General features: G+C 40.9%; 1 protein-coding gene and 1 long non-coding RNA gene across 2 annotated transcripts in view; one reads left to right on the top strand and one right to left on the bottom strand.

The window, feature by feature from the left end:
- The window catches only part of APBB1IP (amyloid beta precursor protein binding family B member 1 interacting protein), a 94,237-nt gene extending 89,770 nt beyond the window's left edge, over window positions 1-4,467 (bottom strand). The window contains exons 1-2 of the mRNA XM_032473706.1: window positions 4,158-4,467; window positions 3,762-3,980 (exon numbers count right to left, since the gene is read on the bottom strand). The gene's annotated coding sequence lies outside the window, so the exon portion shown is untranslated. The remainder of the gene's footprint in view (window positions 1-3,761; window positions 3,981-4,157) is intronic.
- Window positions 507-18,908, top strand: LOC116661500. The gene is made up of 3 exons (XR_004317383.1): window positions 507-518; window positions 13,424-13,427; window positions 18,845-18,908. It is a non-coding gene; the product is annotated as an uncharacterized LOC116661500 (long non-coding RNA).
- The last annotated feature ends 808 nt before the right edge of the window (window positions 18,909-19,716 follow it).

The following is a 19,716-nucleotide window of genomic DNA, read 5'->3' on the forward strand; positions in this document are numbered from 1 at the left end:
CAGCCAGTTTGTGGAAACATAATTGCTGTGTGATTTAGCATTTCTCCTCCCCTCCAGCCCAGGGCCATCGGACTGATGAGCCTGTGATACGAGATCAAATCAGAAGGATCCCCAGTAGAATTAGAAAAAAGTCTACTCCCTGCTTCATTGATTTAATCAACCCAGCCAGCCATCGAGAGGGATTAGAATATAATAAAGATAAAAATGAAATCACATGATTGCTGCCAAGGCAGACTTATTTTTTCAAGACATATAAAGACGATCACTTTCCAAGTGATTATATCTTGCCTTCCCATGGTAACAAGGCAAGTTCTTTGCTTACCTACCGTCATTTCATCTCCCCAGACCCCAGTGTGATACAGGGATGTCTGCTCCCACAGCACATGACCTTGGTCACATGTGGAATTGTAACTGACCATTTATGTCTCTCCATTCAACTAGAAGTTCACCGAGGAAAGGCCTTGTATTTTTTTTTCACCAGTTGAGCTCTTGTCCTTGGTACTGCACCTCCAGTGCTGGTATCATACGGGCTCAGCTCAAACGTCAGCTCTGCTTCTTACTCCCAAACCTCTCTGTGCTTTCATTTTCTCAATGATAAAAGGGGACGATAATAGTATAAACCCAGGATGTGAGGATTAATGAAACAACACAACTAAATTAGCACAGGGTCTGGTAAAAATGTAAGCTAAATACATGTAATTATTATTTACAATTAATATTGGGTGAGAAAGAGGAAACTGAGTTGACAGAGAAGAAAGATAATAGCTCTCACGTCTCCTAATGATTCAAGTGCAGAGATGATGCTCAAGAAATGTTTGGAGATGGAGTGGTGAATTCAAGCCCTAGACTACGTGCTGGGAAAGTGTGGTACCTTGGAGTGGTGCTACATCTCTGCCTGCTTAAGCCCCAGGGTTGGTAATGATGGAGCCAGCTGGGGCTCTGGGGCTTGAGGCATTTCGATGGTACAACCAGAAGTGGAACTGATATATCAGTACATTTAGTAAATGCTATGAGTCCCAACAATGGTGCCAGGAATTTGGCTAAGCAGTAGGGATGCGGTGGTGCTGGGTCACATCCTCTCCTCCCTAGAAGCTGTTCTCAGGCACTGCCTTGTTATGCTGCATGTACAGGCCAGCCCCTCACTGATCACAGACGGTTAAATGCCATTCCTCAGTGTTGCTACTCTCTCACCTCATAAGAAATTTAATTGTTGCCTTTCCAGATATAGAGCAACTTCCTCTAGAAGTCATGTTTCTCATGACAATTATAACTGTGATACATGGAAACATCTCTGTACAACCAGTATCCCAATCTAATACCATTAAGTCTTCACATTTATTATGTACTTGAATTTATAATAAATGCCTAAACTTTAAGTTACTTGCCCACTTTAAGATGACAAAACCGTCATAACACATATATATTTTCATACTGAAAATCTTGTGTTAATAATAAGAACTGGAGGGGAGGATACAGCTCAGTGGTAGAGCACATGCCTAGCATGCGCAAGGTCCTGGGTTCAATCCCTAGTACCTCCATCAAATAAAAAAAGTAATAATAATAAATAAGTAAATAAACCTAATTACCTCCCCCCCAAAACAAACAAAAAATTATTAAAAAAATAAGAAGAAGAACTGTTCTTTTGGGAGGCCAGAATTCCTAAAATCATTCTGTTGCTTATAAAATAAACTCACAAGGCCCTATACAATTATAAATATTTTGGTGTAATTGACTATGAAACACAAACTTAATTTATTACAAGATTCATGGACTCACTAAAGGGTATTAGATATAAACATAACTGAAATAAAATTGAAGAGATTACAACTAAATGAAAATAATAATGCTTTTTGAAAGTGGGAGGGTTTAAAGAAATTCAAAGTGGTATATCAAATGCAGACACTTATGACTACAAATATCATAAGCAGCTCATTCTAGTAACATGAAGATACCTGGAATTTTTTATTTATAAGTGAAAAAAGGCAAAAAATAGTGAGTGATTGTTATATAGTCTTAGGATATGAAAATACAAAAAAATTAATGGACACTACATAACTTAGTAAGTATTGTGTTTAAGATTTGAAGTAACTAAATCACAAAGTAATCCACAGAACAAAGTTATATTTCTTGAGAAGTAACAATGGAAGAATTCTGAAATCTAGTATTTACCAGCCTAAGCCTGGGCACAGCAACCCCCTATATGGAAATTTGCCATCTTACATGTAGGTCAGAAATTGTTTTTAGAGGAACTTCTCAGAAACACAAGGCCTCAAAGTATTTCAGAATCTAATAAAATCTGTTATCATTATCATTTTCTTCATTCTTTTTTTGTTAGTGATAGGCAATTCTAACTTTGTCAGCATTCCAGACAGGATGAATTCAAAGACATGGCAATTCCTCAATTGCTAGTTTAATGACAGACATAATGGAAGCCAATAAACTTTACTGATAAATTATCTCAGGTCCAGAGAGATTAAAGCAACTTAATCAAAGTTATCCTTGTGTAGAGGCAGATATGGAACAGAACCCAAGTCTCCCAAATACCCAGAAAAAACACAAACACAGTGTAAAAATTGCTAAGTATTAATAGTCTGAAGATGGTGTTAAATTTCATAGACCTTTCACAACACGTTGAGCAGACAGGAAATACCATCCGGAAGACATTACAGAAGTTTCATAGCAGATCTTCTGTTAATTTTGCCAGCCAGCGTTACTGTAAGACTGCCCATGTGCCATCCCAGTATTTCAGGGAGGGAAGCCAGATGGAAAATTGCCACTGGAGGATTATTCAAAGGCTCTTTTTCTGAAAACTTCCGTTCAGAGACCTAGACTTTAAAATTAGGTAGCAGCTAGTACCCTTGCCTTTATTTGAACCATTTTATACCACCAGAAATCATATTCCAAGGAGTCATAAACTCATGAGTTTTTTCATGTTACTTTTCTCTGTTGCTCCATTCCCCTTTCTCTAACGATCACGTTAAAAGTTATTTCTGGACTGCTCTAGGAAAAAACACGTTTAGCGGTCCATGGTATGAAAGATAAGAAATACCTTCCCAGGAGGAAAATAAGAGTTGCACTGGGCAAAGTCTTCAGGGGAACTCCTGCCTCGAGATCCTCCTGGATCTAATAACATCCTGGTTAGTTTGCTTCATGCTTAAAAGGGCGCTCGGGATATTCATTTCAAGCCAAATTACAAAACTTATGCCTGGTGTCCAGATCTTTCCTCTATGTTATTTTAAAATGAAAATGACAGTAATTTGGAGGAAAAGTTATTTTTAAAAAGAAGAAACAACTGTCTGAAAGTTTTCAAGGAAGGAAATACTCCAAGACGCATCAGACTGTGGTGGATCGTCACTCTCAAATTCTCACACCACTTGGATTTAAACTACGGTGTCCTAAACGCCCCGGGAATTCCTGCAGAGCTGGGACACCTGGACCCGCTAAACAGGCGAGGGGGAGTCACGGTCCCTCGTTTGAACCTGTAGCAATTTTCTGGGCAGGAAATCAAATATGATGAAACTTAAGGTGGGGAAGGCGAACCGAGCTGCCAATCCCGGGGAAGCTGGGTCAAGTGCAGAGATCCGCGGAGAGGACCCTGCGGACCCCTCGCTCTGTAGAGCCAAGCGGGGGACGCGCGTTCACCCAGCCAGTGCTGCGAGCTGGCGTGGCCTCGGAACCGATGGGCTAGACACCTGGTCGGATGACAGCCCCGCGGGCCCGGGTGCAGCTCCCAGGGCCCCGGCATGGCGGGCGCCACTTACCTCGACGGTTGTTCGGAGACGCGCGGGGCCTCGGCGGGGACTTGTGGGCGCGGGTCAGTGTTGGGGCGGCGGCCGGGAAGGCGCGGGGTGCACTCGGCTGCGCCCGGGCTCGAATCGGCAGCTTAGGGGAGGAAGTGGTGTCAGCTGGGCCCTCCCCACGCGGTACACAGAGGTGTGGCGCTCGGCGGGCCGCTCCGCATCGGGGTGCCAGAAGGGTGCCTGGTTGGAGACACAACGGACATGAATAAAGACACCAAAAGCTCGGGGGCTGCTTTTTCCAACTCATCGGGTCTGTGCATTTCGTCTTAGCACCCCCTGCTCCTCCCACCGCCACCCAGAAGACTTTGGTTTTAATTCTGGGAAAAATTGCGCCTTCCTCTCTCATCCCTCCCCTACCTGCGCCGTGCGCACTCTTCCCTCGGGAGCGTCCCCTTTGTTGTCTCCTGGAAATACCAGTGGCTAAAGGATCGGGAGCCGGATGATGGTTCCACAAAAGCCTCAGAAGCCGGTTTACTTTGCAACGGCCTTCTGAAGTGTTGACTACAGCCCTTTCTGGGCTTCCTCTTTCGGGCTGGTTGTGCAAGGCCCGGCTTCCCCGCGCGCGCAGCCCGCCTGCAGGGGACGGGGGCCAGAGGGGAGGTCCCCGCCCGCCCGCGCCGCCGCAGGGGAGGCGCCGCGGCCGAGTTAGGCGGGCTGTGCCGGAACCGGGTGGGGTAGGGCGCCTCCGCCGTAGGGGTTTCTCAGCTATCAGACCGCCCCCCCTCCCCCGAAGCCTAACGACACTCAGTTGGCGGGCGAGGCTGTGGCTTCTTGCGTATCTCCAAAATGGTCTGAACCCTGTAGGGGGGAATTTGGCAACAGCTACTTAACTGACATCTGCCCTGACCCTTTGACCGGGCGACCCCGCTTCTACGAATGTATTACAGAGATACAGTGATGAAAAAGAAGTCCTGCATACGCCCAAGACCATTCTTGGCCGCCGGATTTGTAATCGTAAGAAACGACTGACTGGATATGACCCCATGACTTTCGGGAGTGGAGTCTCCAGAGAGAAAATGGGGAGATCTGAAAGCAGAGACGTTAAAATCAGATTTGTAAACGTGGTTAAGTTCACCTTTTTCGCCTCTAAAGCTGTCTTCAAGGGCATGTATGTGGGGAAGGCGGTGGAGACATAAAGGCATAAATTAGACCCATAAATTAATTAGGTAACTTCAGATAGTTTGGTCATTAAATAATAACAAACTATTGAGCACCTACTCTTCTCTAAGAACAATGAAAACAGTAGTGAAGAAAGCAGTTCCTGCTCTCATGGAAAGTAGATTCTAGTTGGGGGAAAAACAGACAATATATGAAGTAATATTTAACATGTCAAGTAATGTAAGAATTTTGAGGGAAACTAGAAGGGGAGGAGAGACTGATGGGGGTGGGGATGGAGTTGCTATATTAACTATGGTCATCAAGGAAGATCTAGTTAAGTGATGTTTGAGCCAGACCTAAATGCATGAGAGATTAATCCATGTGGATTTTTGGATGAGAAAATTTCAGGCAAGAGGGAGGGCACATTCAAAGGCCCTGAGTTAGGAGGGCACTTGAGATGTTGGAAAAACAGCAAGGAAGGGACTATTCTGTTCTGGTAGGGACCTTGCTCTGAGTGATGGAAAGTTATTGGGAGGTTCTGAACAGAGTCCCAGTACTATATGGAAAGTCAAGTCAAGCAACAAAGTGACTTTTATGGGGAAAGGGAAAGAGATCAGGAAACAGCTCTTTGCAAAATAATGAAAAAGGGGCGGCCAAAAAAGCACTGCACAGAAAGAGCAAGAAAAGACCTTGAGATGGGAATGCAGAAGGTTAGAAAGGACAGTGCATCTGGAATATGGCGAAAGAGTAGGGGACAGTAGGAGAGGATGGAGACTGAGAGGCAGTCAGGCGCCAGACCAAGCAGGGCCCGAGGGTCAGCCTGAGGACTCCGGGTTTTATCATAATTGCAATGAGGAGCAATTTGAAGGTTTTCAGCAAGTGAGTACATGATTTGACTTCTGCTATATGCCATCATGCTGGTTTGTGATTGGAAAATCAATTGAATGGGGCAAGAAGAAAAGCAGTGAGAACACTCAGGAGGCTATGGCTGCAGCCCAGATTAAAAAATGATGATAGCTTTGATTAGGATTCTAAGAGTTGGCATGGTGAGAAGAGTTTGGATCCAAGATGCATTATGAAATGAGAACAAACAGCATTTGCTGATGGGCGGGGGTGGGGGCAGGAGAGTGGCAGAAGGGATTAGGAACTGAGTGTAAACCAGTGTGACTGGTGTCCTGGGAGCTCTGGTATGAGGCAAGGCCAGCTAGAGAAAGATCAGTAGGGACAAACTGCATAGGACCAACGACATGGACAGTGGTCAAGATTGTTTTCTCATCCTAAAAGCAATGAGATTGTGTGAAATAATACTTCAAGCTTCTATTTTCTCTAAAGGAAGAAAAGGAGTAGAGTCATCTACCAGGGGGTGAGAGAACAGCAGGTCATAGATTTGGGGAGCTAGAGAAAGTTTAACAAAGTCATTGCAAAGAATGGGAGAGTGAGTTGCTCAGAAAAATATAATGGGACTTCCAGGCAGCCTGAGAGTCTGAAATTGGTGATCGTATTAAAAGCAATCTGCTCAGTCATGTGGCTCTCCCTGCAGGGCTAGGTTACTAGGTTTGGAGAAAGTTTAGATATAATGGGAGTGGCCAAACAAGCCCGCCGGAAGGATGGGTCATTGTGGTCAGAAGCTAGGTAGACTAAACTTTGCTTCTCGAGGCAGTGAGATTATGAGTGCTGACAATGCCCAGGGTGTGTCCAAGGGCCTGGCTGTCTGAGATGATCAAGGAAATAAGAGGCCAAAGGATAGCTATCTGTTAAGTCATTCAGGATTAGGGTGGCCACATAAAATTGCTGAGACTGGGATGCTCTTGAGGGTGCCAAAACACTAACTCGGTAAGAAATCAGGAAACAGGTATAATTCGTGACTCTTTCAGACAAACAGAAAGATGGCAAGATTTAAGGTCATCTTAAAGGAGGATTGGGAGTCAGGTGTTTTGAAATGAGAGAGCAGGACTGACTGTAATTTTGGGAGAAGACAATTCTGAAGAGGTAGACAGAATAGTTACCCAAGTGGCAGGAGCCTCGAGAGAAGAATTTGTCTACTTTTTTGTTTTGTTTTGAATAAAACGCTTAGCCACTAAAAAGTCTGCAGGAAGCAATGGGGAGCACAGAGAAGAGGAAATTCACCTTCTGAACTTGAGAGAATAAACTACTTCACCTTGAGAAAGTGGCAATGGAAAGTTACAAGGGCAGAGTTAAAGCTCCAAGTAGAGGAACACTCTAGAAATAGCTTCAAGACACAGGAGTACCTGGGCATATATCCAAGGAACTTTCATTTGAAAAGATACATGCTCCCCAATGTTCATAGCAGCACTATTTAAAACAGCCAAGACATGGAACAACCTGAAATGTCCATTGACAGATGACTGGATAAAGATGTGGTATATTTATACAGTGGAATACTACTCAGCCATTAAAAATAATAAAATAATGCCATTTGCAGCAAATCATGGGTAGACCTGGAGATTGTCACTCTAAGTAGGTAAGCCAGAAAGATAAAGGAAAATACCATATGATATCACTTATATGTGGAATCTGATAAAAGGCAAACTTATTTATAAAATAGAAACAGACTTACAGACATAGAAAACAAACTTATGGTCATCAGGAGGGGTAGGGGGTAGAAAGGGATAAATTGGGAGTTCAAGATTTGCAGATACAAATTACTATATATAAAATAAATAAGTTTATGCTGTATAACACAGGGAACCATATTCAATATCTTGTAGTAACCTATAATGCAGGAGAATGTGAAAACAAATATATGTATGTATATATATGACTGAACTATTTTGCTGTATACCAGAGACTGACACAACATTGCAAACTGACTATAGTTTCATTAAAAAAAAAAAAAAAAAGATAGGAGTGGCACTGACTGAGTTTGGGAGGTGAAGAAGAGGATGGCCGATTGAATTACAGGCAAGGAAGAACAGAATGTCCTGGAATGAAGGTGTGGGAGAAAATTCTCCACGTGGCTTCCTCTTTAGGTAGGGACCTCCTGGAACATCTCTGCAGAGGGTGGCTAGTGGCTGGAGGATGGGGGCTATAGGAATGTAGGGGAGTTCATTTAATTGAGTTGGATTTTAGCTGTGCTTCTTACAACCTCACTTTTTTGGCATGCCCCCCAAGTCCAGCATGTATTTTGGCCCATCTCCTCCTGGCTAAAGTGCACTTTAACCTTCTGGCAAGGGATCTGGGTTGACTTGAAGTAAGATTTCTGCCTTTTTTTTTTTTTTTTTTTTTTTTGGAGTGGGAAGGGATTTTTTTTTTCCTTTTGATTTAGCATTTTGTAATTTTGCCCACTTATTTTATTGGGCTCACCCTGAATGGTAAGGAATATTTGTTTCTGGTGTAAATATCTAACTTTTATGCCACCTGCAGCAGACTATAGGTTTTCCAGCGATGGCTATGACTATCTCTCCCTTCCCCATCAAGAGGTGGGATCCATTTCTTTCCCTCCCTCTTGAGTCCCGGCAGGCTCTGTGACCGCTTTGACCAATAGAAAACAGAAGAGGTGGTGGTGGACTTGGCACTTAACTGGCTGTTTCAGCCCTGAGGAGAGAGAGGCCACGTGGAGGAACACTGAGGCAACAGATGGGAGGTGAAGACGCCATCATGGGCGCCCAGCCCCTGTCAGGCCTTCAGAGGACTCTGGCCCCCGCTCTTATCTAAACGCGGCTGCACGAGGGACCAGGGGGAAAGAACCACCCTACGGAGTCGAGTCAACCCACAGATCCCTGAGAGAGAATGATTAACAGCTGTGGGAGCCTCTCAGTTTGGGTTTTTTTCACAGCAAGAGCTACTCAAAATACCATCTTGCACACCTCGGCTTCTCCTTTTTTGGTCCTGGTAAAGCGTCTGTGCTTTACCATATAAAATATAAATCAGTAATATAAAATTAACTCTGCTCAGGAGTTCTACTTTAATCATAACGTGTGTGTATAATTAGTAGGCTGTTACTAATGATAGGTTTTATATAAAGCACATGTATTTCCTCTTGCCTGTTAACAAGAATCTCCCTCTGCCTGACCTCTCACCCTTTGCTAACCTCCCTCAGCCAACCCCTTCCTGCACATCCCAGGGATAGTCAGCGGGAGGAGAACTGAAATGAAGGGATGGGAGAACAGCACCAGGAGGAGAAGGCTGGGGAAGAAGAAAGAGCCCAAAAAGGCTTGTGAGAGAAGTTTTGGTGGGGAGCTGAGGGCAAAGCACGGAGAGAGATGTTTGGAGTCACTGCAGGGTATGAGAGAGGCAGAGAGTGAGAAGAAGGGAGTTTTAAGAATTGTGGACTTGGTTTAAAATTAAACTTGGCTGTTGGTTTCTTTGAATTGACCCTGCACAGAGGCTATGCCCATGGGAGCCCAGTGTTAGGTTACTTAATAAGCATTAACATCTGTGAAATACTGCGCTATATATGCATACACTGTCTCTCCCTAGAACATGTGTCTGTGAAGCAATTACCATTGCTACCTAGCACCACTGACAACATATGAAGCAAACGGGGATTGATCTGCAGGGAACAAAATCCACTGAAACTGGCTCAGGCAGAAAGCAGTTCTTGGAGTAAAGCTCCCTGGACTCCGGAAGTACAGCTGGGTCTCTTAAGGGACTACACTAAGAACCAGAGGACCACCAGGAAGTCTCTCCATTGCTTGTTTCCTTTTTATTTTTCAATTTAAAAAATTGTGGTAAAATATACATAATGTGAAATTCATCATCTTAACCATTTTAAGTGTATATTAAATGCATTCATAATATTGTGCAGCCATCACCACCATCCCTCTCCAGAGCTTTTTTTCATCTTGTAAAACCCAAACTCTATACTAACTGAACACGAACTCCCTCTTCTCCCCTCCTCCAGCCCCTGGCAACCACCATTGTGCTTTCTGACTCAATGATTTTGATTGTGTCTCATATAAGTAGAATCGTATAGTATTTGTCTTTTTGAAACTGGCTAACTTCACTTATATGCTGTCCTTAAAGCTTCATCCACGTCGTAGCATAAGCCAGAGTTTTCTTCCTTCCTAAAGCTGACTAATATTCCATTGCATGTGTGTACACATTTTGTTTATCCATTCTTTCTTTCATCCGTGGACGCTTGGATTACTTCCCCGTTTTAGCTTTTGTGAATAATGCTGCCATGAGTATGGGTGTACAAATACCTCTTTGAATCTCTGCTTTTAATCTTTTGGGTATATACCCAGAAGTGGAATTGCTGGATCATATGGTAATCCTATTTTTAATTTCCAAGGAATGCTGTTATCCACAGAAACTATACAATTTTACATTCCCAACAATGGTGCACAGTGTTCCCATTTCTCCACATTCTCTTTCTTTTTAGTAGCTATGTTAATGGGTATAAGGTGGTATCTCATTGTAGTTTTGATTTGCATTTCTCTAATGATTAATGATGTTGAGCATTTCTTGTGCTTACTGACCATTCGTGTTATCTTCTTTGGAGAGATGTCTAATCAAGTCTTTTGTCCATTTTTGAATTGGTTTGTTTTTGTTGAATTTTAAGAGCTCTCTATATATTCTGAATATTAATGCTCTCTCTCGCTCTCTCTCTCTCTCTCTCTCTCTCTCTATATATATATATATATATATATATGATTTGCAATTTTTTTCCCATTCCGTGAGTTGCATTTTCACTTTGTGGATATTGTTTTTTGAGGCACAAAAGTTTTAAATTTTCATAAAGTCCAATATGTCTATTTTTCCTTTGGAAGCCAGTGCCTTTGGTGTCATAGCTAAGGAATCACTGCCAAATCCAATGTCATGAAGCTTTTGCCCTGTGTTTTCTTCTAAAGTTTCATAGTTTCAGGTTTTATGTTTAAGTCTTTGATCCATTTTAAGGTAACTTTTGTATAGGTTGTAGGTGAGTGTCAGGCTTCTTTCTCTTGTATGTGGATATAGTTTTCCCAGTACCATTTGTTGAAAAGAATGCCTTTTACCCATTGTATGGTCTTGGTATCCTTGTCCAAAATCATTTCAGCATTTATGTAAGGGGTTATTTCTGGGCTTTCTATCATCTGCTTCTTCTGTTCCATCCAGTTTGATTATTAAGCCTGGGTATGAATGAGAACCATTGGTGGAGCCATAAAAAATACTGACACCTTAGCCAAATTCTTAAAATACTTGTTGATATCAAAACTTCTACACTGACTAAAACCATATGAGGCACTTCTACATACTCATACTAGAATGGTGAAAATTAAAAAGATTGATCATGTTAAGTGTTGACAAGGGTATGGAGGAACTGGAACTCTCAGACATTGCAGTGGCTGGGGATGTTACAACTTTAGAAAATGGTTTAGCAGTTCATTAAAAAGTTAAACATATGCTTACCATGTAACCTGGCTATTCTACTCCTAGGTAACTGTCCAAGAGAAATAAAAGCATATGTCCACATAAAGACTTGCACATAAATGTTCATAGAAGCTTTATTTGTAATAGTCCCAAATTGGAAACAACCCAAATGTCCAGCACAGGTGAATGGATAAACAAATGGTGTAAAAATCATACCACAGAATACTACTCCATAAAAAAGAACAAACGTGTGGTACACACAACAATGTGATGAATCTCAAGATAATTATGCTGAGTGAAAAATATCAGATTAAAAAAAGCATACATGTCAGATGATCTCACCTATTTAAATTCTGGACCATTCAAACTAACCTATAGACAGAATAAGCACTGGAAGGGGTGTGGGGAAGGAAAGAGGGAGGATTACAGAGGGGTATAAGGAAACTTTTAAGAAACTTTCAAGGGTGATGAACATGTCTGGTGATGGTTTCCATGAGTGTGTACATGTATCAAAAACTGATCAAATAGTACACTTTAAATATGTGTTGTTTACTACATGTCAACTGTACATCAACAGAACTGTAAAAAAAAAATTGTACCTTGGATTGTTTTTCAATTCATGATTTAAAAAAATAATTTTAAAAAATTTAGAAAACAATTAACCCCCCAATGTAATTTTAACAATCTACATACTAAGTTTTAAAATCTTACTTATCAACAATAAAGGAAAAAAATTGAAATCTGTAATATCAATGTTTTGAACAAATATCAAGAAGTAGGGAAGAATCTCTGCTTTAGATTTTTCATAGCTGCACATTTTGTTGTTGGAAACCTTGATCTGAATGTAAGAGAGAGAAAATTCAAAATTGTACAGGAAGAAATATGATATCAAATACTACAAATCTTCCAGAAGCTCTGTTGAATGCCACAGGCTACAGCAAGCTATTTGACATTGTAGGGACTGACACCTTGAATGTTTCTAGAGCAAAATGGGTTTTGTATCATGACTGAAAAAAGCTTTAGGATTTAAGAAATGCTAGAGTTACATATTTTTAAAGTGTAGAACACAAACTTTATTAAAGGTCTTTTTTATCCAAATTAAAATTTTTTATCTGCTTTTTTGTTAGTTCCACGTGAGTCGTGGTAATAGAGGCCTGCACACTCCTCAGAAACTCCATTAAGAGGAAGGGAAAAATTTCAAGTGCTTCCAATTTAAATAGTTAATTTTTTCTGTGTGTATGTCTATATGGCAAGATTATAATAGATTAAGACAAGAAAAAAGTGCATGAGAATTTATTGCAATTGACCCTGTGCGGTATTTTAGAACATCAAATTAAGATCTGGCAGCTTTTGATGGGCACAGAGTGACATTGGAATGCTGGCCATAAACACTGAGCTAGACATAAGATCAGTACAAATTATTTCCTTAAGGCATTTGAATTACCAATGAGGTCTTGTTCAATAGAACCATTTAAATTACCTTTTGCATTACATTAAGTAATTTTATATATCCTTCTTAGAGATTAAAGAAAATTATTTTGACAGAATTGCTGCACTTAAAAATAAATCTCCATTTCAATGAGAGGCTTGTAAAAGACGTTATTAGCAGACATGTATTATAAATTTATGATGTGATAGTTTGCATATAATAGTAACTATTGTTTATTATTTATTTTCCTTCTGTGAACATTTGCTCTGATGCACTATGAATTTTTTTCACTTTTACAACAAACCTTTTTCTTAATTGAGGTATAATTTCCATACAGAGACATGCACAGATTTTAAGTGTACAACTTAATGAGGATTTTCCCCTGTTGTTAATTCTGATGTTAATTTTGGTGAAGTCTAATAAATCACTTTTTTCTTTTATGATAAGTGTTTTTGGTGTCCTATCTATGAAACCTTTGCCTACCTCATGATCACAGATATTTTCTCCTCTGTTTTCTTCTAGAAGTTTTATAGTTTAACTGCAGTTTTAGTTATGCTTATGATTAGTCTGGAACTAATTTTTATGAGTGGTGTGAGGTAGGGGTTGAGATTTATTCTATTTCCAGGCACTTACCCAGTTGTCCAAACATCATTTGTTGAAAAAATTTTCCTGCTTCAGCTGCGCCATAACTTGGGTGACTGGCTTAGTTCTCAGGTTCAGTGACAGAAAGTCCATTTGGCTCTCATAGTAAACTTTATCTTCCCAGTCTAGCCTTCGTTATTAGGAAGGTGCTGTTTAGTCTCCAATAACTGTTCGTCTGGTCTCCTTGCAGGCTCCCAATAAGGGATCTAGGTTTCAAGCCAGCGACTGGCTTTTCGCAGGTCCACACCGCATGAACATTTCTATTTCCTTTTTTCTCCCAAGATATTAAGTTACACGTAGATGATGTTTGGTTGAGGCTTTTTTTTTTTTTTTTAATCTTTTTTTTACTGGAAAGTATCTTGGCTCCTGTTACAGGGTATTTTTTTTTTTTAAGATAAAAATCATGATTCTCATACTAATATAAAACCAACGCTGGTCAAGGATTTTATTTAATTCATTAAACAATGGAGGACCCTGTAAGAGTTGCAAAGGAGAACTTAAAGGCGCACAGGTTTACAAGTTTACATGCAATAGAGAAATGTTGGAAATGAACTTACAAATAAAGAGACTAATCCATCCCCAAGGCAACTGTCAATTACATCTCACCTGACACAAGAAATTTGCATTTCTGTGGTCAAGAATCATTTGTATTATTACCGTATTCTACAATGTACAGGGTTGCAGAACAGCTCACAGACAATGAAAGATGTAGATGATCAGGATGGGTGAGTTACAGGACACCCACTGATTTTTTTTGCCCATGTCGAAGTCCTTCACAGACTTTCCTGACACATCCTACCTTTGCCCTGTTTCACAGGGTGAGCCTGGTCCTGTTCTTTGCCACAAGACTCTAATCAGATTCAGCTGCATTCACCTGGTTTTACCTAACTGCTTTTTTTTTTTTTTTTGACCTTTCCACTTGAATATATAACAGATAGCTCAAGCTTGATATGGATAAAACAATTTTATTTTCCCTTAAACTAATCCTCCTTCCAGTCTTTCTCATGTCAGTAAAAGGACCTCTCCTCTCCAGACCTCAGTCCCGAGCCCTGGAGCCACCATGGATTCTATCTTTCATTTCTTACCTTCATCTAATGCATTAGCTGTCCTTTGGGCTCTACTCCCCCAAAATACATCCATCTCTTTATCTCTGTCCTCACCTACTTAAGTCTAAGCCCCATGAACTATCCCTTGCGCCATTTCAATAACTTCCCAACTGTCTTGTTCCTTATCCCCTGCTCCCAATCCATTCTCCACACAGCAGCAAGAATAATTAAAAATAAAATAAAGTAAAGTAAAATAAAATAAAAGCAAATAATATTTACCAGTGCTTTCCATACACCAGGCACCATTTCTGATTTACAATTAATCATTTCAATACAGTCCTGTGCTATGCTATTGTTATCTTTATTTTATAAATGAAGAAACTAACCTATGTAGTTGTTAAATAACCTGCCTTCATTCATACATTTAGTAGATGGTAGAAATGGTACTTGAATCTACACTGTCTGATTCTAGAGCTTGGACTATTAACCATTATATGTCCTGCTTCCCTGAACATGTCAAATTTGTCATTCCTTGTTACAGAAAATGTAACCTTGCCTTTGTACTTAGGATATAATTTAAACTTCTTGACATGACCTCCAAGGCTTTACAAGATCTGATGCCAACTCTACCTCTCCAACCTCATCTCGTAATTGTCTCTCCCCATTGCAAGCTGAGTTCAAGCTATCCTGGTGTATTCCTCTTTTCCTGAGTATTGAGAAACTCTGAACTGCTTGGAATTCTCACGTCCTGACTCTGCTTGAATGACATCTTCACATCCTTTTGGTCTCAGCTCAAAGATAACCTCTTGCCCTTGTTAGGTAAAGTCCAGGGAGACATGGAAGTGTAGCTGCAGTGGGAGGTAAGGGGTGGTTTGAAGGTAGGGGCTGAGGAAACTTCAGGGGGCCTTCATTTCTCCAAGAACTTTGTCCTAAATTGGTGCATTTTCCAAGAGAAGTAGTATGATATATTCAATTTAAAGACGTGATCAGGCTGTGAAACATTAGTAGGTCAGAAGTTTTTATGTTATCACCACACCCCTAGCTGTAAGATGAGGCTAATAATAATGTCTTCCTGCCTGAATCACAGGGTGGGTGTGCCGGTAACACAGGCAAAGTTGCTTAGAAAATTGTAAACAGGAACAGTTGTTAATAACTCCAGGCTGATGTGGTCTTCACAGCATAGTGATGCCTTCCCTTGTGAGTTCTACCAAGGATGAAGCAGTGACATCAATGGGCTTAAAGGAGAAGCCCTTGGGAGGTGTTTCATTGCCTGCCCTGGGGACCTCAAGGGTCCCCACTGCTGATCATGCAGCAATCTTCAGGCACTAAGTTAGTAACAATATGTACATTTTATTCTTTCAGTGAACACAGCAAAGAAATACATTTCAAATGGGAAATTTTTCTCTAGTTTACTTAGTCCAGAATTCCCTCCATCCTTCATTCTCTTTCTCCCTTATTTCCTTCCTTTCCATCTTTGTCCAGATTGAAGAAGGAATCTGATCAAGGTGGAAAACTTCCTATGAACGAATGAATGTCAAGCACAGTAAAATATGTGGCAGTAGTTCTTTTCAGAACTAATCATTAATGATTTGAGAGGATGCTGCTGTAATCAAATGACCCAGTGGATTTCCTAAGGCCAAACAAAAGCTAGCTCAACTACTTCTGTTTGCTTTGCTTCCTTCACTTTTATATCCTATGATCTCAGGTGAAAGTATAAAACAATTCATTACTGGAAATGTAAATTTCTAATTGGAACTGTGTTGAAAAAATCTCCATTTTTTAATCGTAATTTATTCAAAATAGGGGACAAAGTCAGATTGTTTGTCTCAGTTTTCTTTTATTTCAGTTTCCACCCGTACCTTGAGTGATTCTAAGTTATCTTTATTATTATTTTTAAGGAATCTTACTCAACTTTTCCCCCATAATATCTTTCATAATGACATGATTCTTTTTCATTTGAATCTTGCGAAGCTAATCCCAGTAAACTCCCATGGGCAGGGTCACACAGTCTGTGTCCCCTGTTTCTCCCCTCCTTGAGTAAATGGGGTTTTCTTGATTGAAAGCTCTCAGTGCCCTGTCTTCACCCTTCCAGGCACATCGGAGAAACATCTGGTTACTCCTCATGGGGACTGTGAGTTGCATTTCCCAGCCCCTCTTCTTCAGCTTCTTACCATGTAGCTGTCTTTCCTCTCCCAGCTGTGGACGTGTGGGGGACACTGGCTCCTCCAAAGGCAACCATATTGGAGTCAGGGCCTGGGTCCACCTGATTCAGAACTCTCAAACCAACTCCCCTCTCTGCTCCTCTTCTCTTGCACTCTCTCCTCCCACTCCAAGCATTGTCTCATTGGAGGCTGGCAGTGGAAGTGGGAAAAATGAATCCTGCTCAATTACAGGTTATTTCAAATCTTTTCTTTCTTATATTTTGTATTAGAGATTATCACTAGCCTCCAATATTCATTCTATTCTGTGATGCAGAATCTTGGATAATGTGTCTAGCTAAAGGATATGTATTTCAGCCTCCTTTGCAGCTAGCTCTGGCCAGGTGAATAAATATTTTGCCCATGACAGATAAGTGAAAGTATGATTTGGGACTTTTAGAAAGCCCTTAAAATATGCTTTCTTCATATCCTCCTTCCTGCTGCTTGGAATGCAAACCTTGGAATCGGTGTCTTTGGACCACAGAGTGACCTTGAGTATAGGAGCCACATACTAAGGATGGCAGAGCAGCAGAGTGGGAGGTGCTGGGGTGCACAAGGGTCCTGTAGTCCCACTTCTTGGTTGTTTTGATATGAGGGAATAAAGCCTAGTGTGATGAAGCCCCTGACTTTAAGATCTCGGTTACAAACTGTTTAAGTCTGCCAGGGCTGCCCTAACACAATGACCACAGGCTGGATGGCCTACACACCAATAATTTATTTTCTCAGTTCTGGAGGCTGGAAGTCCAAGATTGAGGTACCAGAAAATTTAGTTTATAATGAGGCCTCTCTTCCGGGCTTATAGGCTGCCATCTTCTCTCTGTGTCCTCATATGGCTTCTTCTCTGTACCCATGTGGAACAGGGAAAGAGAGAGACAGGGAGACAGGGAGACAGATGGTGTGTCTTCTTTTTCTTACGGACACCAGTTCTATTGGATCAGGGCCCATGCTCACAACCTCATTTAACCTTTAGTACCTCCTCTTAGGCTCTATTTCCAAATGTAGTCACAGAAGAGGGATTAGGACTTCAAAGTATGCATTTTGAGGGACACAAACACAGTTCCTGTCTCATAAGCCCAGGGGCCTTTGTTTTTGAAGCTCAAGAGCCATAAATTTGACTTCTCTGTTTTCTGGTCTTTCCTGATTATCTATACTCACAGATAATTTCTATTTGACAGCTGGAGCTCAACTTCTGAAATTTCCAAGCCAAGAATGGGACCCTCTGTCCTCCAGATTGGCTGAGACACCGCTGTTGTTCATGTCTGGCTGCCTGGGCTGAGGAACAGGTGAGGTCAGAAGAGTCTCTAAATACAAGGAAATGCATGTGGAGGTGGACAGAGATGTGGGCTGACTCTGGTGAATGTTGTCTTGACGTCTTGCCATGCACCTTCATCTCTTCTGAGGGGACCCCCATACTGTAGCCAGAGCCGCCTCTTTGACCATCTGATCTGACCACACCACTCTACCTTCAAAATGACGATACATTTTACTTCATCTGTATTGACACAGACATTTAGATGAAGGGATATTTTGACCTGGCTTGAAGCAAACTGTTAAAGTTTCATCTTTTAAAAAAATTACTAAGTGATGGGTAAAACAGAAATCCTCACCCCATCCCTGAACTTTACAACTTTAAGATTCCCCTCTGTGGAGGTGGGGTTGAGGATAGTGGGGAGAGGGGGAGTTGGGAATGAGGTAGGATCATGAATTTTAAAAAAAAGGCTGGCTCGGTGTTAGAATTGGTGAAGATGGGGCAGTGGCAATGTCCCCTCAGAAACACTGAGCTGTGATACTTCCTCACTCACATCACTCACCTCCATCTAGCAGAGCTTCTGCTTGTTCTTGAGAATTAGATGCTGAGAGGCTTTCTTTACTCCAGTGGATGTAGGCAATCACTTTTGATTAAGATCCTACTGTGTGTTTAACAATGGACCCATACTGAATTGAGCAGTGTCTCCCCCCACATTTGTGTCTCCTGGAAACTCAGAACGTGACCTTCTTTGGAAATAGGGTCTTTGCAGATGTAATCAAGTTAAAACAAGGTCATGCTGGGTTAGGTTGAGTCCTAAATCCAATGACTGGTGTTCTAATGAGAGAAGGGAGTTGGAGATGCACAGAGACACAGAGGACACACAGGGGAGATGGCCATGTAATGACAGAGGCAGAAATCAGAGCGATGCAGCTCTAAGCCAAGGTATGCCAAGGATCGCTGAGAATCATCAGAAATAAAGAGGCAAGGAAGGATCCTTCCCTAGAGCCTTCAGAGGGGGCTTGGTGCCACCAACACCCTGTTTGCAGACTTCTAGTTTCCAAAACTGTGAGAGAATAAATTTATATTGTTTTAAGCCACCCAGATGGTGTCATTTGCTACAGCAGTCCTAGGAAAAGAATACAGGCAATTTTCTTTTTCTTTTTCTTTTTTCCATTTGAAACAGTAGAGAATAAATAATTTGCCTTTAAAAATTTTTCCAATTTTGCTTATCTTATTTGATTGGGAATATATTACACACCAGTTTCTCCATTTGAACCCATCTAATGATAGTTTTGGGAAACCTTGGGGACTAACTTAAGTTTAATTATATCTTTGTTTTGTTTATTGTTTGTAAAAGTAATACAGGCTCATAAAAATGCAAGGAATACAAAAACGAATGGACTATAAAGTGCAAGCCATAATAGAGGAACTAAGGATGAAATAAAGGCTTGGGATGACTTAATATTTTCAAAAGGCAACCAAAGGAATGGGAGATTCCTTAGGTTGCCTTTTCATTTTACTGGTAGGCTTTTCTTCCTGTGCAGAAGCTTTCATACTTTGATGTAGTTTCACTTGTTGAATTTTGCTTTTGTTGCTTGTGCTTTTGGTGTCCAAATCAAAAAATTTATCACCAAGACAAATGTCAAGATTTTTCTCCATATTTTCTTCTAGGAGCTTTATGATTTCAGTTTTTACACTCAAGAGTTAATTTTTCTGAGTGATATAGAACTCTAATTTCCATTCTTTTGTGTGTGAATATCCAGTTTTTCCAACACCATTTATTGAAGGGACTATTCTTACCCAATGAATATTCTTTACTATCTTGTCAATATTAGTTGACCATATATACCAGTTTATTTCTGGGCTCTCTATTCTGTTCCACTGATCTATGTGTCTGTTTTTATTCTAATATCATGCTGTTTTGGATACCATGGCTTTGTAA

Source organism: Camelus ferus, chromosome 35, assembly GCF_009834535.1.
Source record: "Camelus ferus isolate YT-003-E chromosome 35, BCGSAC_Cfer_1.0, whole genome shotgun sequence".
Taxonomy (NCBI): domain Eukaryota; kingdom Metazoa; phylum Chordata; class Mammalia; order Artiodactyla; family Camelidae; genus Camelus; species Camelus ferus.